We start from the raw sequence: 23,184 nt of genomic DNA, 5'->3' as shown, positions 1-23,184 counted from the left end.
GGTGTGAGTGCTACCTACCAAATGGGTGTTTAGCATGCATAGAATATAAATGTCTGAAAGAAGGCTACTGTTGGCACTTGCTGCTGCTTCATTGCTTCAGTAATTTACTCTCTTCTGCCTTTCCTACTTTGATATGAACTGTTTCTCTGGTGTATATGCCTCTTCCGTTCCATGTTGCCTTGGAGCTAGCCAACTATGAACAGAATCCTCTATAAACTGTAAGGTGAAATAAAACTTGCCTCCTTTAACTTTGGGTTTCTGGTATTTTCCCTCAGCAATGAGAATATTAACTAACATATCTTGCTTTCACAAATGGAGGAAATTTCACTTGTAGGAATAGGAAGGGTATGAGTTGACTTCTGTCAGGGATTTTGGTCCTCTCCTGAAATGGTATGTTTACTGGTCATTCATTTTCAGTAGTCCAAGGAATTTAGGTGGTTCATTTTCCTTTTCTAAATACCCCTAAAACTGGAATTCATCTAGTGGGCTACTTCTTCCAGTTGGCTGTATATATTCGTGTGTGTGTGTGTGTGTGTGTGTGTGTGTGTGTGTATTTGGTACTGGGGACCAAACTCATGACCTTGAGCCTGCCAGGAAGGTAATTATGCTGCTGAGCTAAATCCCCTGCCCTATGTTTGTCTTTTTGTCAGCCTCTCCCTCATTCCCAAGTACCTGAACTTCAGAATGTGCATCATTTGAGATTCCTGTGAATATTTCTTCTTGACAACCATGATAGAATCTGTTCTAAACAGCTGCAATTTAAATTTTTTTTTCTGTTAAAATCTAGATTTTGGGATTAGCATGGAGTTTCCAAGAGGAAAAGAGCTACTGTATCAAAAAGAAGACAGAGGTCTGCTTGGAAAACAGTACCATGCATGGATCATTTCTGGTGTGGGGAGAGCCAGACCCAAGCCTTCTCCATGAGTCAGTGCCAATTGCAGATTGTGGAGGGAGAGAACCAGGCCCCACAGCAGGAGATCTTTGCCCAGAAACCAGCACAATGCAAGGGCTGCTATTACTTTGGGAAAAGCCAGACCAAGGCCTCTCTCCATGAACCAGCATCAGTTACACACTGTGGAGGGAGGGAAATGGGTCGCATGGGAGGAGATCCCTGCCCAGATACCAGTGCCGTGGGTGGGTTACTGCAGGCATGAGGAGAGCAGACCCAAGTCTCTCTCTGTGAGTCAGTGCCACTAGTAGACTGTAGAGGGAGAGAACCTGACTCCACAGGGAGGAGATCCCAGCCCAGAAACCATATTGTTTTCATTGTTTTATTGGGTTGAGTTTTTAAAATAACTTTTTTAATGTTAACTGTGATGGCATGAGCAGCTATTTAAAGGTTAGCAAGACATGTTACAGAAGCCATTATTTATTTACTAGTGGATTGTTTTGATGTTCTTTATTGCATTCCTTATTTTGTTTTTATTGTTTCTATTTTGTTCTATTTGATTTTTGATATGTCTGAAGGCAGTATCTATATCTATTTTGAAGACATAAAGACATTGTGATAACTATTGGTGATTTCTAACGTTTGGAAATTCTGTATCACTTATTCTGGTTTATTTTGATTGATTTTATTCTGTTTTATTTTCCTTGGTTTTATCCTCTTTAAAATAAAAAAACAAGAGAGTGAGGGCCTCTGTGTGGGTGCATACACCTGCTAGGTGGGAGCAGCAGGATGGAAAAGCCTGAAGCAGCAGTGAGAATACAAATCAGCAGTTGGTAAGACAGGTGAACTATCACTGTGCTCTGACGTACAGACACACTGAACAGAAGCAGGCGGGTGGAGGACACCATTTTACATCAAAAAGTTCTGTGAGAACTCTAGCAATAGAAGACAAATCTCAGCCCACTCAGTCAAATTCCAAGATCAGCACCATACCCAGCACAAATCTTTGGCTGGAGTACACATCACATCTCTAGGATGTAATTTGGACCCTACTAAAGAACTGTGGACACAAGAGGAAGTTCACCACCTTTATTTTTCTTTGTTCATCTAATTGATTTCCAGTAGAAAACACAAAATGACAAGACGCAGAAGAAACTGTAACTCCAAACACCTAGCCCAACCAGAACAAGTCCAGAGCACAATGAGATAGAGGAAATCAGAAGCCAAGCTCTGAAACTTTCTGAAGTGATAGCAACAGACATGGGGAAAAAACAAATGGAAGAATATACAAAATACAGAAAATAATCTCTTAGGTAGGAAAACAAATGATGATTAATATGAAAGAAAAGGCTGGGGATATAGATGGTACAGTGCCTGCCTGGCAAGCATGCGATTCCGAGTTTGATTACCAGTACCAAAAAAGCACAGTAGAGAAGATGGATAAAAATTAGAAGGGCTTACAGAAATGATGGAAAGTTTTAATATATAAGTAAATGAAGAATTTAGAGCTCCAAACAGACATGACCAAAATAAATCTATACCAAGGCATATAATAATCAAAATTCCAGAAATTCAACACAAAAATAGAGTATTATAAGCTGTTAGAGAAAAAAATCTTTTATGAAGTAAAAGCCATGAGATTCAGTGCAGACTTTTAAACACAAACCATTAAGTCAAGGAAATCTTGGAGTCAAGTGTTTCAATTCCTAAAAGAAAATGTCCTCCAACCCAGATTGCTGTAACCCAAAAAGTAATTTTTCAAATTTGAAGAAATAAGTTAGTTTCATAATAAATAAAAAAAACCTAAAAGTATTCATGGCTAAAAAACCAGCACTCCAAAAATTTTTGAATATTGTAGAAAAAGACAATAAAGACATCTATTTCAAGAATCCCAGTAGAATGAATTCATCATCCAAGACAAACAATTAAGTAGAAGTAAAAAAGAAAACTAACCCAAGAAATAATATGACAAGTATAAATCAATAGTTATTAATTATAACCACCAATGTGAGTGATCTCAATTCAACAATCAAAAGAAATATTGGAAGAATGGATAAAGACACAAGATCCAATAACATGCTGCATACAAGGAACACATTTAACTTCAAAAAATTCATAGACTGAAAGTCAAAGGGTGGGAAATGTACTTTATGTGGCAGGAACTCAGACAAAAATTATGGGTAGCTATTTCTTTTGCAAGCAAAATGGAGTTCAAGCCAAGATTGATCAGAAGAGACAAAGAAAGTCACTTCATACTTGTGAAAGGAAAATTCCAAGAGAAAGAGAAAATAATCATAAATGTATATGCACCAAATAACACTGAACCCAATTATATAAAACACACTAATGGATATGAAAAATCTGCCTACATTTTTAATTGTGTACCTCAAAAACTGCTGTCAAAAAATAGACAGATCCACTAGACCAAAAAAATCAACAAAGAAGTATCAAAGGTGAACCCAATTTGTCAACAAACAGGTTTAGTAGATAGCTGCAGAATGTCTTACCCAACAACAATATAATACAAATTCTTCACAGTAGCACGTGGAAGGAACATTCTCCAAAATAGACCATTTACTAGATCATAGAGCATGGTTAAGCAAAAAATAAAAAAGAGTTTAAATTTCTCATGTATACTGTCAGATCATAGTGCAAAATATAATTACAAGTAAATGGTAAACAAAAACACAGAAATTACACAAACACATGGAAATTAAATAGTACCATAATGAACAACCAATGAGTCACAGATAAAATTAAAGAAGAAATTTGAGCATTTATAAAATTAATGATAACACTGTTAAGGCATACCAGAATTTATGGGATGCAATGAAAACAGTCCTATAAGGGAAGATTATAGTAGTGAACTTTTATATCAGAAAAATGGAGAGAGATCAAATAATCTAATGTTGCACTTCAATCTTCTAGGAAAATAAGAGCAAATTAATCCCAACCTTTAAGAATGAAGGAAATTATAACAATCAGAGCAGAAGTTAATGCAATAAAGACTAAGAAAATAATACAAAGAATCATTGAATTGAATAACTAATTTTTGAAAGATTAAATAACATAGATAATTGTTATCAGAGAGACTACCTGGACAGAAGCACTATGTGAACAAAAGTCTGAGTGCAGACAGACTGAGATTGTGAGTGATTTCAGCAGCTGGTCACAAGAGAAGTTAAGTTTTTATAGAGTTTGCAGATAAGACTATAATCCCAAAGAATCTGGGTGGAATTTTTGGAATCAGAGTTCCCTGGATGGTCAGTGATGGTGTGTAGGTAGTACTGCACTTGTTGGTGCCAGATACATTGTATATATTGTCCTAAATTTTCTTTACAGACATATTTTCTGTTTTCTGAGTGCAGTGTAACCTTTTAGTGGTTTCCTGTTGTTTGTAATAGTGGCACATTTGGAGACTGCAAAGGCTGATAACGGGAGGCTGCAAATCCCGTGCCTTTAATGCAGCAAACTGACCTGTGGACCCAACAGGAAAAGCTGTGTTGGCTTTTGGTGATTGCTGGAAATTGAGACCCAGGACCCCAAGAAGCAGCCAGGACTGCCCCGCTGCACCAGAGGAGATTGTGAAAGGCTCTGGGGCTCTGAAGCTGAATGCTGTGCAGTTTTCTGACCATTCCATGCTGTGCCAGGAGCCCAGTGAGGGCAAGTGGTGTGGTGTGCAGTAGACTCAAGAGGAAGACCTGCACCGAGCCCTGGTGAGTACTGGGGACTGGGTCCCGTGGCTGTTGGGGTTGGCCAGAGGACATCTTGGAACTGGGCAGAGCCCGCCACCACAGGGACATCAATAACACAGAGAGTCTAGCGGAAGACATCTTACAGTTGGGCAGAACCTGCAGCTCGGTGACATCACCGAGTCACCCCTGTAGAGAGGTCTGGTGGAGGACATCTTGAAATTGTGCAGAGCCTGATGCCGTGTTGGCTTCAGTGTCATACAGAGAACTAGTGGAAGACATCTTGGAATTGGGCAGACCTGCTGTATGGTGCTCCTGTCACAGAGAGGTCTGGAAGAGAACAGCTGGGATTTGGGCAGAACCCTGTGCCATGGTGACATTAGTCAGCTGCTTCTGGCACAGAGAATTGGCAGGACCTGCTGGGGCTGAACCAAGCCTCTGTTTGGGGCTCAACAAGCAGATACAAAATAGTCACAACTCAGTGACATCCCAAAAGTATAACCTAATTTACGGATTGACTGGCACGGAGGCTGGAGGCTAGCCTGTACCGTCCCTGCATCGCAGCCTACCCCAGATAACAGCAAATTGGGGAGGACAGCAAAAACTCAAGTCGGCATGCTTCTGAAAGGCCCTAAGAGATACGGAGAGGGCCAGATACCCCCAGGACACTCCAGTCTGAAAGAATCCAGAAACATGACAAGAGATAAAAATTTTTTTAAAAATCTCCAGCTGCCCAACATGAGAAAATAAGCCCAGGAGAAGTAAACACTGAAGAGAACAAGCACAGTAACCATCCAATACTGGACACAGCATCAGCTGAAATTAAAAAATACCTCCATGACCTCATAGATGAATTTAAAGCTGTACTCCTGATCCAAGTGAGGCAAGATATAAAATGATTAATTAAAGAAATGATGAGCCCCACCCAAGAGAACACAGATGGAAGGACTGAGGAAATCAGAAAAGAAAGAGAAACTTCTGAAGAAGAATTTAAACATAACTTTGAATGCATGAAACAGATCCAAAGAGATTACCAGGAAACTAAAAACTCCATTGAATACTGGCAAAATATCCTGACAGAAACTAAACACAGCCTTCTGAAACCTGAAGAGAGATTTATGGCATATGACAATGAAAGAAAAATCCTCTTAAAAATAACAAGGAACCAGAAAGAAACAATTCAAAGACTAGAAGATGACAAAAAGATACATAACTTGAGAATAAAGAATGTGAGTGAGGAAGCAGGAGCAACCAAAAATGAAATACAAAGAATATTCACAGATATATTAAAGCAAAATTTCCCATGTATAGCAAAAAGAAATGATATCCAGATAAAAGAGGCATACAGAACACCAGCTACCTACAACCGAAACAGATCTACGCCTAGACATATAATAATCAAGATTCCAGAAATCCACCAAAAGAACAGAATATTAAAAGCAGCCAGAGAAAACAAGCAGATTACCTACAATGGGAAAATTATCAAAATAACACCAGACTTATCAACACAAACTCTTAAGTCAAGAAGGGAATGGGGAGAAATATTACAAGTCCTGAAACAAAATAATATGCAACCAAGGCTCATATTCCCGTCAAAACTCTCTCTCAAAAGTAATGGGGAAATAAGATGCTTCCAAGACAAGGAGAAACTGTGGAAGTTCGTGGCTACCAACGAGTGCTGAAGGACATTCCAAAGAAAGAGAGGAAGGGATACCAGGATTCCAGCAACAGTGGCAGAGAGGCCTCAATGAACGGGGCAGACAGTGGAACAAGGAAATAAGATGTACAAATTATAGCAGAAAAGTGGAGTAGCAGACATGAGACAGAGGCGGTAAGCTATAGTCTTTAGTACAGACAGCTCTGAAACACTATTAAAAAAAAGGCAGAGGTCTTTTTTAATAGTGTATCAGGATTTAAAAGACACAGCAGTCTTATCACCCTGTTTAGTTTGAATTTAATTTGTTCTGGTCTGTCCTCTCATGTCAGATTTGAGGGCACAGACATCTGACTCAAAAATAGCAGGTTATACCATGGTAACTATCCTTACTTTCCTATTAACTTAAACTGAAATCCTGTATTACTTACATTGTCTTACTATGACTGATCTTAATTGAATCTGAATCCTAAGACCCTGGGTTAGCCTTGGCTGATTTTATTTGAATTTGGTATTCTTGTTAGTATCAACCCTAAAAGTAGAGGCAACTCTCTGAAGATGACACAGTGTAAAGGATCTCCATACTAGTATTAACTATTAACAGCTCTCAAATCCTACAATGCTTTCAAAGTTGTGTTTTTATAAAAATAGGTAATACTATGTTTAACTATGTTAAGCCGGTGTTGTGGACAAATCTATTGAAAATAACAAGATAAAACATAGTAACTACAGAAGATCACCTATATTGTGGTCTTATATGTCTTATCCATTGCATGTTTTTCTAGGAATTTGTTTTGCTGTCTTATTACATCTTGGTTTTCCCTATAATACATAGAGGATATATATATATATATATATATATATATATATATATATATATATATAGAAATTCACACATGAGTTTTTTTAATTATTTACAGGAACAGATTATATAATGCAAGATGTAATGAACAGATACTCTGAAGAAGAGACGCTAAGAAACCCAACGCTAATTTTGTAGCATTATGATATAAATTCTAGCAATACTATTGTTCACTGATTAGAATGACATTGATCTGGTCTCTTGAGTTCAATTTCAGCATATGTAGAGATGAGGATGGCTACCACGAAGAGAATGAGAGATGTGATGGTAGTTATTATTGTCTTCCCTAATGTTGGATCTTGAAGACCTAAAAAGCCTTCATCATCCTGTAATGATTTGATTAGTTCTATAATATGCAATAAGTATATAAAGTGGGTGAAGATAGGGACAACTATTTGTAAGAAACTAGAGACAGTTAGATAGACAGTGAAGATCTCCAGTGAACTTGCTTAGAAATCTGTATTTCTTTAAATTGTTTTTTTAACTGTTTTGTTCTGTTTTGATATGTTTAATCTTACCCTCTTTGAGATGTAAAACAAGTGTGTAGGACTGATAACCATATTACTGAGTTTTTGTTCGATCATTGAGCAGAACTGTTTGTAGTGTCACTTTTTAAATGTCATTTTAAATACTTTAATTTTGTAACCTGAACAGCTATTTCTAAGATGACAATATGTAACTTATCAACCAGCGATTTCTTACCGTTTGTTTTTCTGTAATTTTGTATTATTTCTACCCTTTTTTATTTCCATGTATTTTTTTGTTTCCTCTTCTTTAAATAAAAAAAAAAATAGTGGCACATTTTTTGAGAGGGTCTCTCTCAGGTCAGGCATGGCATTCCTGTCCTTTTTTATTATATACAGAGAGAAGCAGGAAAGTGGATGATGTTTCCCTTGGTAATGTATGACAAATATGGTTTCATGGGCAGGGCAGACTAATTGGGAGTGAAGTTTTGTGGAAGGGGGATATATTGAGGAGTGGTTAGAGTCAGCATCTGTCAGCTTGTGATTGCCTGAACACAGTCCTTCAAAAATTGTGAGAAAAATCTGAGAAGACCAAAGAGAAGAAGGATAATACAAACAAGAGTTCCAGTTAGTTGAAAAATTCATGAGTCTGGGTCCCAAACATTAGAAATTTCTACAATTTTGGAAAATCACCTCTGTCAATGAGTCTATCTGGTTCTATACCTGTCCCTGCAGGAGCTGTAATACCCAGAAAACTCACAAAAATATGCATAACAGAAACAGAAGATGTTTATAGTCCTCTAAAATGAAGTGTTTTATTCAGGTTAAAAAAGTACTTGAGGGTAGAGATCTGAGGGTGAAACCAAGTAAGATCAAAGCAGACTTGAAGAAGGAATTAGGTGAAGTGACAGATAATGCAAAGACAAGGTATTTAAGTGTCTTCTGGAATTTTGGACAGCCTGACTAAAGTAGAGATCACTTCTGATTTCCACAAGAAGTTGGGCAGATTGTGAGCAGGGTAGTTTTGTCCTGGATTGGTGCACCTGCTGTGGCAAACAGAAAGACCAAAATGACACCCCAGGTTTTGAGACATATTTATTTTACATCAATGGGCACTGATTGGGATGAATTACAAAATATAAGTCTCACTCTATGGTGATCAAAGGCTTTTCTATGATGCACAAGCAGATGGTACAAAGTGAGACAGAACAACCTGGTAGTTCTGATTTGCTAGAAGAGTGAGATAATCAGTTACAAGATTCAATTAATGGTCATGAAGCTTGGTACAATCAGGCATCCTGCATGTTCAGTTACACTTTCGTGGTTACAGGGGTCAAGAAAGTAATTACAAAACCATGAATCAATTATAGATCTAGATAGTTTCAAAAGCACAGTTTTAAAAACAAAAATTTCTTTGTACAGTGTTTCCCATTGAAAAGATCTTACAGACAAATAGTTGTTGGGGTACTGTAAATGATCCAGTAGGGTCTAGTCCACTTGGGTTGCAGGGACCATGGGTTTAAATCTTTAATCAAGACCAATTTATTAGCCAGGCTATCCTCATTACAGTGAGTGTCAGAAGAAGGCAGGAGGAGGAGGTTAGCAGTGTGTCATATTTCTTTTTGGGCTTGTCACAGTACTGTGGGATAATATCCAATGGGTTTGACCTCTGGGCTGAGGTTTGGCCTAAGCAGTAAGGTGTAGCCGTATAAAAGCTCAAAAGGGTTGTATCCTATAGGGTTTCAGGAAGTGCCATGATGTGAAGGAGAGTGATCAGGATCAGAGAAACTCAGTCTTTTCAAAGCTGCAGTGTGAGTTTAGTGATGTGGTCCTTGAGGTAATTTGTCCTCTACCTTACTGGCTGATTGAGGTTGGTAGGGTGTATGAAGGCTTCATTGAATCCCGCAAGAAACTTACACACCTCCTGGGTACCTTGATTAATAAAAGTTAAGATATCATCTGATTGAATGGAGGTGGGAATGCCAAACCAGGAGATGATACTGGGTAGACAGGAGTGAATAACTGCTAATGTCTTCTCTGAGCCTATGGGAAAAGCCACTATACTTCCAGTAAAGGTATTGATCCAGACTAGGGTGGAATGGTAGGTGTCTGTATCAATCACAGGAGGGACAGACCCTTAATTGTAAGAGTTATAAAGAGTTCTGTGTCTTAGATGATTAGGTGCCTTCAAGGCCTCTGGGTGGTGTCAGTCTTCAGCTGCAATGTCAAGAACATCTGGGTAGGAGCTGGTCAGGGGTTGTGAGCCAGACTCAGCTAAAACTACTGCTATTATACAATCTGACTTCTAACAGAGTGCCCCAAAAGAAGGAGATGGCTTAGAGACAATCCGAGGATGTGGACAATTCCCTACCCTAGTTGATCATTCTGGAAGCATTTGAAGTAAGATCCTGAAGGTGTATCATGATTCGAGGGCAAGCTTGATCTTTTTTTAATTATTTTATTTAAAGAGAAAAAAAGGGTACAAGTAATAAAGAATTTCAAAAAAACAAACAGTAACAAATCACTAGTTAATAGACCACACACTGTCATCCTAAAAATAGTTGTTCAAATTACAAAACTAAAGCATACAAAGTGGACACTAAACAGTGAGATTGCAAACAGTTCTGTTCAATGATTCAACAAAAACTTAGTAATATGGTTTTCTATCTTACACACTTAAACATACATGCAGCTACATCTCTTACAGCACCCTCCCACTCTCTCTTCCTCACAATAACAATTAAAATTTTGGGGATTCACCACTCCTGCAGTTCTTATCACTTTTTTTGAAGAGAATAAAACCAAATGTGACAAAACAAAACGGAGTCAGTCAAAACAAAAGGATGGACATAGTACATGATGTAAAAACAGAATACCAGATGATCAACAATGGTTACCATAATGCCTCTTGCTATCTTAAAAAGAGTTGCCTATATCATCAAGTATAATAAAATTGAACAAAACAGTACAGAACAAAACCAATAAAGCTGAAACATTGGAGACCTTACAGGATTTCAAAAGAAGATAATAGTCAAACCAGAATGGGCATCATAGTGAATCTTATTGCCTTCAAAGTAGTTGCCTATACAATCAAACTTGATACTATTAAACAAAACAGAATAGAGTAAAATCAGTCAAAACAAGATGATGAGATCAATATTGGGGTTCAAACAAAATTAATAGGAAAACAAAAAAGCTACTATAACATATCCTTCTATTTTTTAATTTATTTTTCCCTTAAAAATAATAAAAAATAAATAAACCTTTAAAAAGGAAATAAAAAAGGGGAGAAATTGAGATAAAAGAGGACATAACAACATAACAACACAGGTCAGAACAGAACAATTTAAGCAACATAGTGTTTCACCACCAGATAACCTGACATAATACTAGTTACCAAAGTGTCTCTTTCCTTGAAATATTTGAGTATAACTTCATACTCTATAGCAACAAACACATCAAAGACAGTGTGAAATCATCCAAGAGAATAAAAGTATTACAGGGCATTTAGAACCAGCTAACAGAAAATGAATAATGGTTTCTATATTATCACTTTGCCTATAAAAATTTGTTTATACTATCACATATAATAAAATACAATAAGAAACAACATGATAAAACCAATGGGGACAGAAAAACAACAGATTGATGGAACTTCAAACAAGATGATATTAAATCAGCACTAGCTATTATGATGTCTTTTCTTCAAAATAGATGTTCATACTATCACAGACAATAAAATCAAGCAACCCAGAATAAAACCATTCCAATTAATGAGTGAAAACATTATAAGCCTTCAAACCAAAATAATAGGAAATCATGATTACCACATACTTTTATGTATTCATATCCTTTCTTACACTAGGGAAACTATTCGATATTCATATATGTGAGCTTGATTTATTTCACTTATATGAATGTGGTCTCAAGCTGCGCCCATTTATTTATAAATATCTAAATGTGATCTTTAGTACTCCATTGTATAAAATACCACAATGTTTTTATCCATTCCTCAGTTGATGGAAACTTAGGTTGTTTTCAAGATCTGGCTATTACAATTGTGCTGCTATAAACATGGGAGCACATATATCACTGTGGTATGATGCTTTCTTCTTCTGGGAATATGCATAGAAATGGAATAGCTGGAACAAATGGGACCTCCAATTACAGCTTTTTGGGAAATCTCCAGACTGACCTCCACAATGGTTGCACCAGTCTACAGTCCCACCAACAGTGGAGGAGAGTTCCTTTTTCCCCACAGCCTCTCCAGCATTTGTTGTTGGTGGTTTCCTTGATCCTGGCCATTTTTTTCAGGAGTGAAATGAAATCTCAATGTGGTTTGAATTTGCATTTCTCTAAAGGCTAATGATAATGAACATTTTTTCAAAGATTTTTTTGCCATTTGTATTTCTTAAACTGAGAAGTGTATATTCATCTAAGATGCCCATTTTTGGATTGGATCTTGGAATTTTAGGCATCTGATTTTTTTTTAACTTCTTTATACGTTTTAGACAGAAGTCCTTTCTCGGAGGGACAGTTCACTAAGATTTTTTTGCCAGTTTGTGGGTTTTCTTTTCACTATGCTGGAGATTTCTTTTGACATGGAGAAACACTTTAATAAGACATGACCCCAGTTATTGATTCTGGGAAGTATTTCCCATGTGGTTTGATTCCTGTTCAGGAATTTTCTACCAACTCTTATGTCTTCAAGGTTTTTACCCAAGTTGTCTTCGAATAGATTTAGTGTTTCTACTTTAATATTCAAATCTTTGATCCATTTGGATTTTAGTTCAATACATGGTGATAGGCATTGGTATAGTTTTAGTTTTTGGCATATGGAGAGGCAATTTTTCCTAAACCATTTATTAAAGAGACTGTCATACTTACAGTGAACATGTTTGGCCCCTTTATCAAAGATAATATGCTTGAGTGTGTTTATAGTTGTGGTTGTATCTTCTAATCTATTCCATTGATCTTCAGCTCTGTTTTGGTTCCAGTATCATGTTGATTTTACTACAGTTACTTTGCAGTATAACTTCAAGTCAGGGATTGTGATGCTTCCTGCATTGCCTTTGCTGCTTAGAACTGTCTTTGCTATTGTAGGTCTCTTCTCACTCCAGATGAATTTTAGTGGTGATTTCTTGAGAACTATGAGGTATGTTGATGGTATTTTTATTGGGATTGCATTGAATCTGTATAACAGTTTTGGGAGAATGGCCATTTTCACAATATTTATTCTTTCTACCCATAAGCAAGGGATGTCTTTCCATTTTCTGATAGCATCATCAGTTTCTTTTTTCAGTGTATTTTAATTTTTCCTATATAGGTCTTTCACTTCTTTTGTGAGAGTAATTCTGAAATATTTCATTTTTTTTGGTTGCTAGTGTGAAGAGTGTGGCATCTCTTATTTCTCTCTCTGTGATTTCCTTGTTAGTGTATAGGAATGTTATTGATTTTTGAATATTGATTTTGTATCCAGCTACATTACTGAACTTATTTATTATATCCAAAAGTATTTAAATGGAGTTTTGGTGGTCTTCTATGTAGAGTTTCATGTCATCTGCAAATAATGATAATTTAACTTTTCCTATCTTTAGCCCTTTTATTTCTCTCTCTTGTCTAATTGCTCTGGCTAGAATTTCCAGTACTATATTAAATAGGAGCAGTGATAAGGGACATCCTTGTCTTGAGCCTGATTTTAAAGTAAAGGCCGTCAATTTTCAGCCATTGTATGATTCTGGCTGTTGATTTGTTGTAGATGGCCTTTATTATATTGAGGTAAAGACCATCTATTCCAATTTTCTGTAAAGTCCTTATCATGAATGAATGTTGGACCTTATAGAAAGCTTTTTCTGCATCATTAGAAATGATCATGTGATTCTTATTTTTGGCTTTATTGATATGGTGGATTACATTTATTGATTTACGTATGTTGAACCAAGGCTGCATTCCTGGGATGAATCCCACTTGGTCATGGTGTATAATCTTCTTGATGATTTGCTGCATCCTGTTCGCCAATGTTTTATTGAAGATTTTTGCATCTGTGTTCATTAGGGAGATTGGTCTGTAGTTCTCTTTTTTAGTTGGGTCTTTCTCAGATTTTGGTACTAGAGTAATATTTGCTTCCAAGAATGACAGGAAGGATGGTTTTCCTTTCAGTTTCACTGAAGAGTTTGAAGAGTGTCGGCATTAGGTCTTCTTTGTATTTCTTGTAGAATTCTGCATTTAATCCGTCTGGGCCTGGATTCTTCTTTGTAGGTAAGAACTTAATTATGTTTTCAATTACATTAATAGAAATTGGTTTATTCAGCAGTTTTACATCTTCTTGACCTAGCGTTGGTACTTCATATGCTTCTAGGAATCTGTCTATTTTTTCTGTGTTTTCAAACCTTTGAGAGTAGAGGTTTTCAAAATAGGTGTTGATGATCTTCTATAGAGTCTGTAGTGATTTCACCTTTTTCATTCCTTATTGCATGAATTTGAGCTTTTCCCCCATTTTTAAAATAAGGTTGGCTAGGGGATTATTGATTTTAATTCTTCTTTCAAAGAACCAACTTCTTGATTCATTGATTCTTTGGATTGTTTTCTTAGTCTCTGTTGCATTGTTTTTTGCTCAGATATTTATAATTTCCTCTCTTCTTTTGGATTTGGATTTGAATTGCTCTTCTTTTTTGAGCTGTTTGAGGTGTAGTATCAGGTTATTTATTTGTATTCATTCTTTTTTCCTGATGTGGGAACTCAGTGCATGTTGGGCGCAGGCGCTCACATACCCTGCCCGGGACTAAGGACCACGCCAGCTTTCACAATGCGCTACGTCCCTCTTCAAACTAGCCACCTCGTGCACACCCCGTGCACACCCCGTGCTCACTCCATATTCACCCCGTGCTGACTCTGTGGCAACCCCTGATTGACCACAGCTGGGTATATTAGCCAGAGCCCGCATCTCATTCCAACCCTGCCTCCTCGTGACAGCCTGTGATTGGTCACGGCCGAATATATAAGCCAGAGCCTGCAACAATAAAGCGGCAGTTACCTGTTACCCACAAGAGCATCCTCTGTCTCATTGGGGGGCTGCGCTGGTCAAGTGGTGGCCCGTACGGGGACGCTGAGACCCTCTCTCCAACAGAATGGAGACGATAACAGGTAAAACCGTCAAGCGCCGATAGCGGGGGCTATCGGGCAACCTTGGGCGGACATGTTGCAAGGGTCGAGGAACTCGTAAAGAGAGTTCCCGGTGCTGTAAAGAGGCAGGCTACGGGGGCACCATAAAGGGGCGCGGGGATTAAGTTGTTCCCAAAAAAAAAAAAAAAGAAAAAAAAAAAGGAAACAAAAAGAAATAAAAAGAAACTCTTGAAATTCCCCTTAACATGGGTAACACCGCTACTCAGCCGCTGTTAGTCGCTTTAAGTGACTTACTGAGAGAAAAGGGATTAAAAATGAAACGAAAACAAATTCAAAACTTCCTTGATCAGGTCGACAAGGTAGCACCTTGGTTTGGTCCCATGGGGTCCGTTACCATCCCCAGCTGGGATAAATTAGGGAGAGATCTTGACTTTGCAACAGAAAACGGCCTCCTGGAGCCAGGAGTCAGACCCCTTTGGGCAGTAGTGAGGAGCTGCCTCGCAGACACCTCTTGTCGTGACCATATAAGGGCTTGGCGCTTGGTCACCATCAGGCAGAATCCTCCCGCGAGCAATCTCGCGAGCCCAGTGTCACAGGCGAGGCGACCGCACCCAACCCAGAAATAGAGGACTCCTCAGATAGTGAAGAGGAGGAAGAGGCACACAAAACGGCGGACGCAGTGGCCGCCGGAAAGGAGGAAGTTAGACACCCAAAGTCAGGCGGGCCTTACTCGGAAGCTATAAATGGTTTACAACGTATGATATCTCAAAGCACATGGATTAATGAAGGGGAGAATGGCCTCCCAGGGCCGCCCCACATAAGGCAAGGCCCACAATGGGAACCTGACAAGATACCCCAACCACCTGAATACCACGCTCACCCAGGACCCTCTTTCCCGCAATGTAACTATTTACACCTGATCAACCTCAATTAACAGAATTGAAGATCATTATAGAGGTCTTTAAGCAATACCCACAACCCTTTAACCTACTCTCAGACTCACATTATGTCGTCAATGCCCTGCAAGTGTTAGAGATCTCGGGTGATCCCCTAGATGGATACTCCCAATCTGCCTGCAAGCTTCCTACCTTTTTCTGTTGTTTGAGGCCACCACAAATATGATTTTTCTAAATTGCTCCACCGCAACCTGTTATGTGTCACAATGTTGGGATAACAGTACACTTTCAGCTGTCGTTATGCAGGTACCCCAGTTCGTACCGATTCCAGTTATGGCGGACCCAGATGAGTTTCCTGTGATCCAGTTCATGCACAATAAAAGAAATAGGCAGGAATAGGGGCTCTGGCTGCCATGGCTACACTTGCCACATTCGGCAGTTTACTTCTGCTCTGTCAGATTCGCAGACAAAGGAATAGGGACAAAGTAATTATCAAACAAGCATTGCTGGCCGTAGAATCTGGTCAAAGCCTGGCAGCATGGCTTGCCATGCTGTGACGCAGGTGTGGAGCAAAGCATCGCAGAGGGTGTTGTCCTTGGCCAGGAGACATCCCAGTCTCCAAGTCGATGAGCATGCGGGTTGGGCTCATAAAACAATACTCCCGCCCCCTCCAAAAGAGCACCAATGAGTAGTGAGGCACTGTCATGACTGCAGCGTGACACCTCACGAGGGGCACTGACCCCTGGAGACCCTGCGTCAGTTATAAAGAAAGGGGGAGATGTTGGGTGCAGGCGCTCACATACCCCACCCGAGACTAAGGACCACGCCAGCTTTTGCAATGTGCTACGTCCCTCTTCAAACTAGCCACCTCGTGCACACCCCGTGCTCACTCCGTATTCGCCCCGTGCTGACTCTGTGGCAACCCCTGATTGACCACAGCTGGGTATATTAGCCAGAGCCTGCGTCTCATTCCAACCCTGCCTCCTTGTGACAGCCTGTGATTGGTCATGGCCGAATATATAAGCCAGAGCCCGCAACAATAAAGCGGCAGTTACCTGTTATCCACAAGAGCGTCCTCTGTCTCATTGGGAGGCTGCGCCAGTCAAGTGCACTAAATTTTGCTCGGAGGACGGCTTTCATTGCATCCCACAGATTCCGGTAATTTGCATTTGTGTTTTCATTTGCTTATAGGTATTGTTTAATTTCTTCTTTAATTTCCCCTGTGACCCATTGATTACTCAAGAGTGTGTTATTCAGGTTCCATGTGTTTGTGGGATTTTGGGAGTATCTATTATCATTAATTTCTAATTCCAAAGCACTATGATCCGATAACATGGAAGGGATAATTTCAACACTTTTGCATTTATTTAAATATGTTCTGTGAGTTAATATATGGTCTATATTAGAGAATGACCCATTTACTGCTGAGAAGAATGTGCATTCTGTTGTTGTTGGATGAAACACTCTGTATATGTCTATCAAGTCCATTTGTTCACAGGTGTGATTCAGTTCTGTTATTTCTCTGCTGAGTTTTGGTCTGGTTGATCTGTCCCTTGGTGTCAATGGTGTGTTGAGATCTCCTGTTATAATTGTGTTACTGCTAATTTGGTTATTCATTGCTGTTAATACTTGTTTTATATAACTGGGTGTTCTGGAATTTGGTGCATTTATATTTAAGATAGTTTTCTCTTCCTCTTGAAGTTTTCCCCTTACCAGTATGTAGTCACCTTCTTTATCTTTTCTGATCATTATTGGCTTGAAGTTCATATTGTCTGCAAACAAAATGGTTACCCCAACTTTTGGGGTGTTTCCTGTTTCATGAAGTATTGTTTTCCATCTTTTGACTTTCAGTCTATGAGTATCCTTTTGGGTTAGGTTTCTTTTAGACATCATATGTTTCAGCTTTGTTTCTTGATCCATTCTGCCAGTCTGTTTCTTTTAATTGGTGCATTGAGACCATTTACATTAATGGTTATAACTGTTAGATGTTGGTTTATTGTGACATGTTAGCTTTCTGCTTTTGAATCTTTATCTTTCTGTTCTGTGTAATTGGCTCCTTTGCTTAGTGATTTTTTCCTAAGTGTATCTAAACTGTCTTTCAGTATTCTTTGCAGGGTTGGCTTGGTGATCATGAAGTTCTTCAGTTGTTCTTTGTCATGAAGTATCTTATTTTTCCATTGATTTTGAAGGACAGTTTTGCAGGGTACAGGAGTCTAGGATGGAAATAATTTTCCTTTTGGATCTCAAATACTTCTCCCCAGGCTCTTATTGATTTTATTGTTTGTGCTGATAAGTCTGCTGTGATTCTGATAAGTTTTCCTTTAGAGGTGATCTGTCTTTTCTCTCTGACAGCTTTTAATACTGTATTCTTATGTTGGATTTCTGGGATGATGATTATTATATGTCTGAGTGTAGTTTTATTTTGATTATGGCTATTTAGAGTTCTATATGATTCACTGATCCTGATACTAGTTTCTGTTCTCATGTTTGGGAAATTTTCCACTATTAATTCTCTAAATTTCCTCTTGACATCCTTTATATCCTTCTTTTTCATTTATCCCTATTGATCTTATGTTGTTTGTCTTTGCGTCATCTTCCAGTTGATGAATTGTTATTTCCTGATTTCTTGTTATTTTTAAAAGACCTTTCCTTTCCTGTTCACTGGCTGCAATCTTGTCTTCGAGGTCTGAAATTCTATCTTCACTTTAATTGAGGCAGTTTTTACAACTTTCAATGGAATTTTTTATTTCCTGTATATCTCTTTGCATCTGCTTTATGTATTCTGTTTGTTTCTCATATTCTTCATCCAGAGATTTTATTTTTTTGTTTAGTTCCTCCAATTTTTTATCTGTGCCTTCTTTAGATATTTTCAGCATCTCCTTCATTTCTTTTATCATTTCTTCTTTTACCTGGAAGATTGTTTCTAGTTTGAATTCCTTTAAAGCTTCATGGAGTTGCTTCTTTATTTCAGTTACTGTCATCTCAGATATTTCAGGCGTATGACATGTATTTTCTTCTATGTACATGGTTCCTAGGTTTTCTTCGGATGAGCTGGATGTTTGAGATTTCATTTTGGTCTTTCATTTTGTCATTTTCCTGTATTTCTGTGTTTCAAGTGTTGCTCCAAAGCTTCCCCTGGGCATGCTGGAGAGGTCTCCTATGTCCTGGGCTCCTGGGACTCCTCTGGTAATGTAGCTCCCTCCTTGGGATGCTAGGCCCCCTGATTAAAAGAAGGTTGCCAGGCTCCTTCAGGTAGGCCTAAGTCCTCCTCAAGCTGCACAGCTCCCTCCTCTGGCAGTAAAGCTTCTCTCATGGAGAGAAGGCCACCCAGTGTGGTCCATGCAGGTCTAAATCCCTCTAAACCCAATCTAGTGTGGCTGCAAACCCAGCAGCCCCCCAACGCCCTACAGCAAGGATCTCATACATTCCCGGGGATCGGATGTTGTGTAACCATCCACCTCCTTGGATGGCAAAGCTCCCTGGGCTGTTAGAAGTTCACCCCTATGGCCTAGGTAGGCCTCAAACCTCCTCAGCAGTGCTGGTCCCTCCTACAGGTGGTGGCAGTGTGCTGGTGCTCTCCAGGCTGAAAGAAGGTTGCAGCAAGGCCAGAGTAGGTTCCTGCAGCTTGGCCCAGCTCCCTCCTCCAGGTGGGGCAGCTGCTTTGTGCTCTCCAGTCCGAAAGAAGGTCACAGGCAAGGTTGGAGCAGGTTCCCGTGGCTCAGCCCAGCTCCCTCCCCCAGGTGGGGCAGTTGCGGTTTGCCCTCTGGGTGAGAGAAGGGGGTCAGCAAGGCCAGAGCAGGTTTCTGCAGCTTGGCCCAGCTCCCTTGTCCAGGTGCAGCAGTTGTGGTGTGCCCTCTGGGTGAGAGAAGGCAGTCAGCAAGGCTGGAGCAGGTTTCCTCAGCTCTGCCCAGCTCTCTCCTCTAGGTGGGGCAGCTGCAGTGTGCCCTTCTGCCCTCCAGGCAGAGATTAGGTGGTCAGCAAGGCTGGGGCATCTTCCAGCGGCTCGTTTCAGCTCCCTCCTCAAGCGGGACAGCTTCTCTGTGCCCTCTGGCAGAGAGTAGGTGGTCAGCAAGGTCGTAGCCGGTTCCTGCACAACATTCATTCTTAATTTTAAAAATTAATTAAAAACTGAATAAGGGCTGCCCTGCCAACCTCGCCACAGGCCCCATAACGGTGCACGGAGTGCAAGTTGCTGCGATCCTGCTGCTGACTGGGCAGTCCCGCTGCCTGGATCCTGGAGCCTGGGGTCAGGACCCAGGAATTGGGAGAAGGACCAGTCCTGGGGGCAGAGGATGCATCAAGAGGGCAGCAGATGTGAGACAGAGACAAGGCATGCTTTGGGAGATGGGTTCCAAGTGGCAATGGGAGAGACCTAAAGGGAAAGGAAATAAAGTTTCAGTACAAAATGGTTTGATTCATCAAAAGATGCTGTAAATGATGATGATTTTGAGCCATACTTAAGCAGTCAGACAATTCAAAATAACAGCTATCCACCAGTGTCAGGCCCATGTATGCCTAGCTACTGCACTCCGTCCATTGGATTTCCATATTCTCTTGGGGAAGCAGCATGGTCTGGAAATCAGCCTATGCCATATCTGACAACCTATGGACAAATGAGTAATGGAGAATATCACTACACACCAGAGGGTGTTTTTTAATCAACTGAAGGCATTAGGGCATACCTCTCCATTTCTCGGTCAACATGTATTTAACTTTTTTCCTGGTAATGCTGATTTCTCTACATGGGGGACAAGTGGATCTACGGGACAATCAACACAAAGTTCTGCTTATAGTAGCAGTTATGGCTATCCACCTAGTTCTCTTGGGAGAGCTATTATTGATGGACAGGCTGGATTTGGCAATGATACTTTGAGTAAGGTGCCTGGCATTAGTAGTATTGAGCAAGGCATAATAAGACTAAAAATTGGTGGTGACCTGACAGCTGCAGTAACAAAAACTATAGGTTTTGAGCAGCAGCAGTATGACTAGTATTACAACAAATAATGTGCCCCCAGTTAGTAGCACAGCACCTAAACTAACCTCAAAGGCTGCCATTACCAGAAAGCCTACCAAATCTCAACCAAAACTTAAACCCAAGAGCAATGTGGGAATTGGAGATTCTGCTGTGCTACCACCTCCTATAAAACACAACATGAATATTGAAACTTGGGATTAAAAAGGGGTCAGTGGTAAAGGCTCCTCCAACCCAACCAGTTCTGCCTCCTCAAACTATAATCCAAAATCCTCAGCCATTAATTCAACCACCACTATTGGTGCAAAGCCAACTGCCTCAATAGAAGCTTCAGCCACCACAACTGCAGCAGTAACAAGGACTTCAGCCACAGGCCCAGCCTCACCAAGTGCAGCCTCAAAAGCAGCAGCTGCAGAACCACTGGGTAGCTCCTCAGAACAGGGGAGCAGGCTTTAACCAGATCAATGGAGCTGCCGCCTCAAACTTTGGTTTTAGTGTTGTATCTATTAGTGCTTCACCTTCTAGTATAGAGTGCATCCAATGCTGGAGAAGTTAAAGATCATAAACAACAATAATCCCAAAGACTTTGATTGGAACCTGAAGAGTGGGTATGTGTTTATAATTAAAAGCTACATGCATCATTCTATCAAGTATTCTATCTGGTATAGTACTGAGCATGGTAATAAGCAATTGGATGCAGCTTACCATTCCTTGAATGGGAAAGACCCACTGTATTTACTGTTTGGTGCGATTGGCAGTGGGCATTTTTGTAGAGCAGCTGAAATGAAACCTGTGTGGACTATAATACATATGCTAATTCTGGCCTCAGGATAAGTGGAAAGGCAAATTTGAAATTAAATGAACTTTGTCAAAGATGTTCCCAGTAACCAATTATGGCACATTGAGTTAGAAAATAATGACAACAAACCAGTAACCAATTCAAGGGACACTCAAGAGGTACCCCTAGAAAAAGCTAAGCAAGAGCTTAAAATAATTGCTACTTTCAAGCATACCACCTCAATCTTTGATGACTTTGCACATTAAGAAAAGCAGCAAGAAGAGGAAGAAGCCAAGCATAGAGAAATAGAAACAAACAATAACCTTATGGAGATGTCCTATTAAAATTGCAACACTAATGATATAGATTCTAGAAATGCCTAATAAGAAGATGTTATAAACCTTTTTTTTCTGCTGAAGGTGACATCTTTGAACACTTTAACACAAAACTGATTCTTCTTGTAGTGGTTTTCATCAGCCCATCTGCTCTTGTATTCTTACCAAACACATTTGAGAACTGTAACTTGGTCAAGCACCTTCTGTCCTGAAGCTTTTACCAGTATCTGGTGTCTTTTGTAATTATGCATCCTAGCTAAGACAAAAAAAGATTGAATGAATGCAAAGGCTCCATTAACTCTTTGAATTTGTTAAATACTAATGGTTAACCATTCAAATTGACTCAGTGATATAAGAGTCACACTGCTTAAACTATTTCTTTGTTGTAGTTTTTAAATTATCAATTTTCAGCTATTTGATAGATTTAAAACAAAATAATCCTGCAGCTGGAGTGAATCCACGCCATCTCGAGCACCGGGTAGACTTTAAGAACATCTCTTCCAGAGCTCAAGGACCCAGAGCCCAGGCACACTGGGCTGTGCATGGAAGGTTTCAGGCTTGCCCAGGACATGCCCAGTGACGTCCCAAACCGAGAAACTCAGTTGGTGGCTGGAGTGAATCTGCACCATCCCGAGCACCAGGTAAACATTAAGAACATCTCATCCAGAGCTCAAGGACCAAACCCAGAGCCCAGTCACACTGGGCTGCACTTGGCAGGTTTCACGCCTGTCCAAGACATGCCAGGTGACCTTCTCCCAAACTCAGTGGCATGGTGGCAGAGGTAAATTTGCGTGACCCCGGGAGACTTTAAGATCATCTCTTTTGGAGCTCAAGGACTTGTCCAGACCCCAGGCACACTAGACTAACCTTGGGAAGTTTTGTGGACCAATTATATTATGCCCAGTGACCTTCTTCAATTGTAGGATTTGACAAAAGGTGAAGTGATTCCCAGGTCATTGGTCTTTGCCCAGAGAGAGCTTCAACCCATTATCCACAGTGGTTAGGTCCCTGCCCAGCATGGGAGATCCTGAGGGCCAAACTGCACCAGGCTCAGTAACTTCCATTCAGTCCCAGGAGGCCAGGGCACAGGAGACAATTTCCAACACATCCAGGGGAAGCCTTGGAACAACACTTGAAGCATAAAATAAAGGAAAATGACAAAGCAAAAGAGCAAAATGCAATCTCAACCCTTCAGCCCATCCCAAGAAACTTTAGGAGTTATGTACACAGAAGAAAATAAATGCCATATATCTGAAATGTCTGAAATAATTGCAACTAAAATAAAGAAGCAACTTCAGGGGCTGGGGATTTAGCTCAGCGGCATAAGCACCTGCCTTGCAAGCAGGCGGTCGTGAGTTCAATCCCTGGTTCCGATAAAAAAAAATGAAAAAAAAAAGACAAAAAAAAAGAAGCAACTTCAGGAAGCTTTAAAGGAATTCAAACAGGAAATAATTTCCAAGGTAAAAGAAGAAATGATAAAAGTAATGAAAGAGATGCTGAACATACCTAAAGAAGACACA

General features: G+C 39.8%; 1 pseudogene; it reads left to right on the top strand.

Moving 5' to 3' along the window:
• Positions 1 to 875: 875 nt before the first annotated feature.
• Positions 876 to 21,673, top strand: LOC100713841 (YTH domain-containing family protein 3-like; annotated as a pseudogene).
• The last annotated feature ends 1,511 nt before the right edge of the window (positions 21,674 to 23,184 follow it).

This window comes from Cavia porcellus, unplaced genomic scaffold (assembly GCF_034190915.1).
Source record: "Cavia porcellus strain 051 isolate PalLab524CR breed Dunkin Hartley unplaced genomic scaffold, mCavPor4.1 scaffold_3, whole genome shotgun sequence".
Taxonomy (NCBI): domain Eukaryota; kingdom Metazoa; phylum Chordata; class Mammalia; order Rodentia; family Caviidae; genus Cavia; species Cavia porcellus.
The sequence above is the reverse complement of the archived record's forward strand: the minus strand, read 5'-3'. Positions and strand labels throughout refer to the sequence as shown.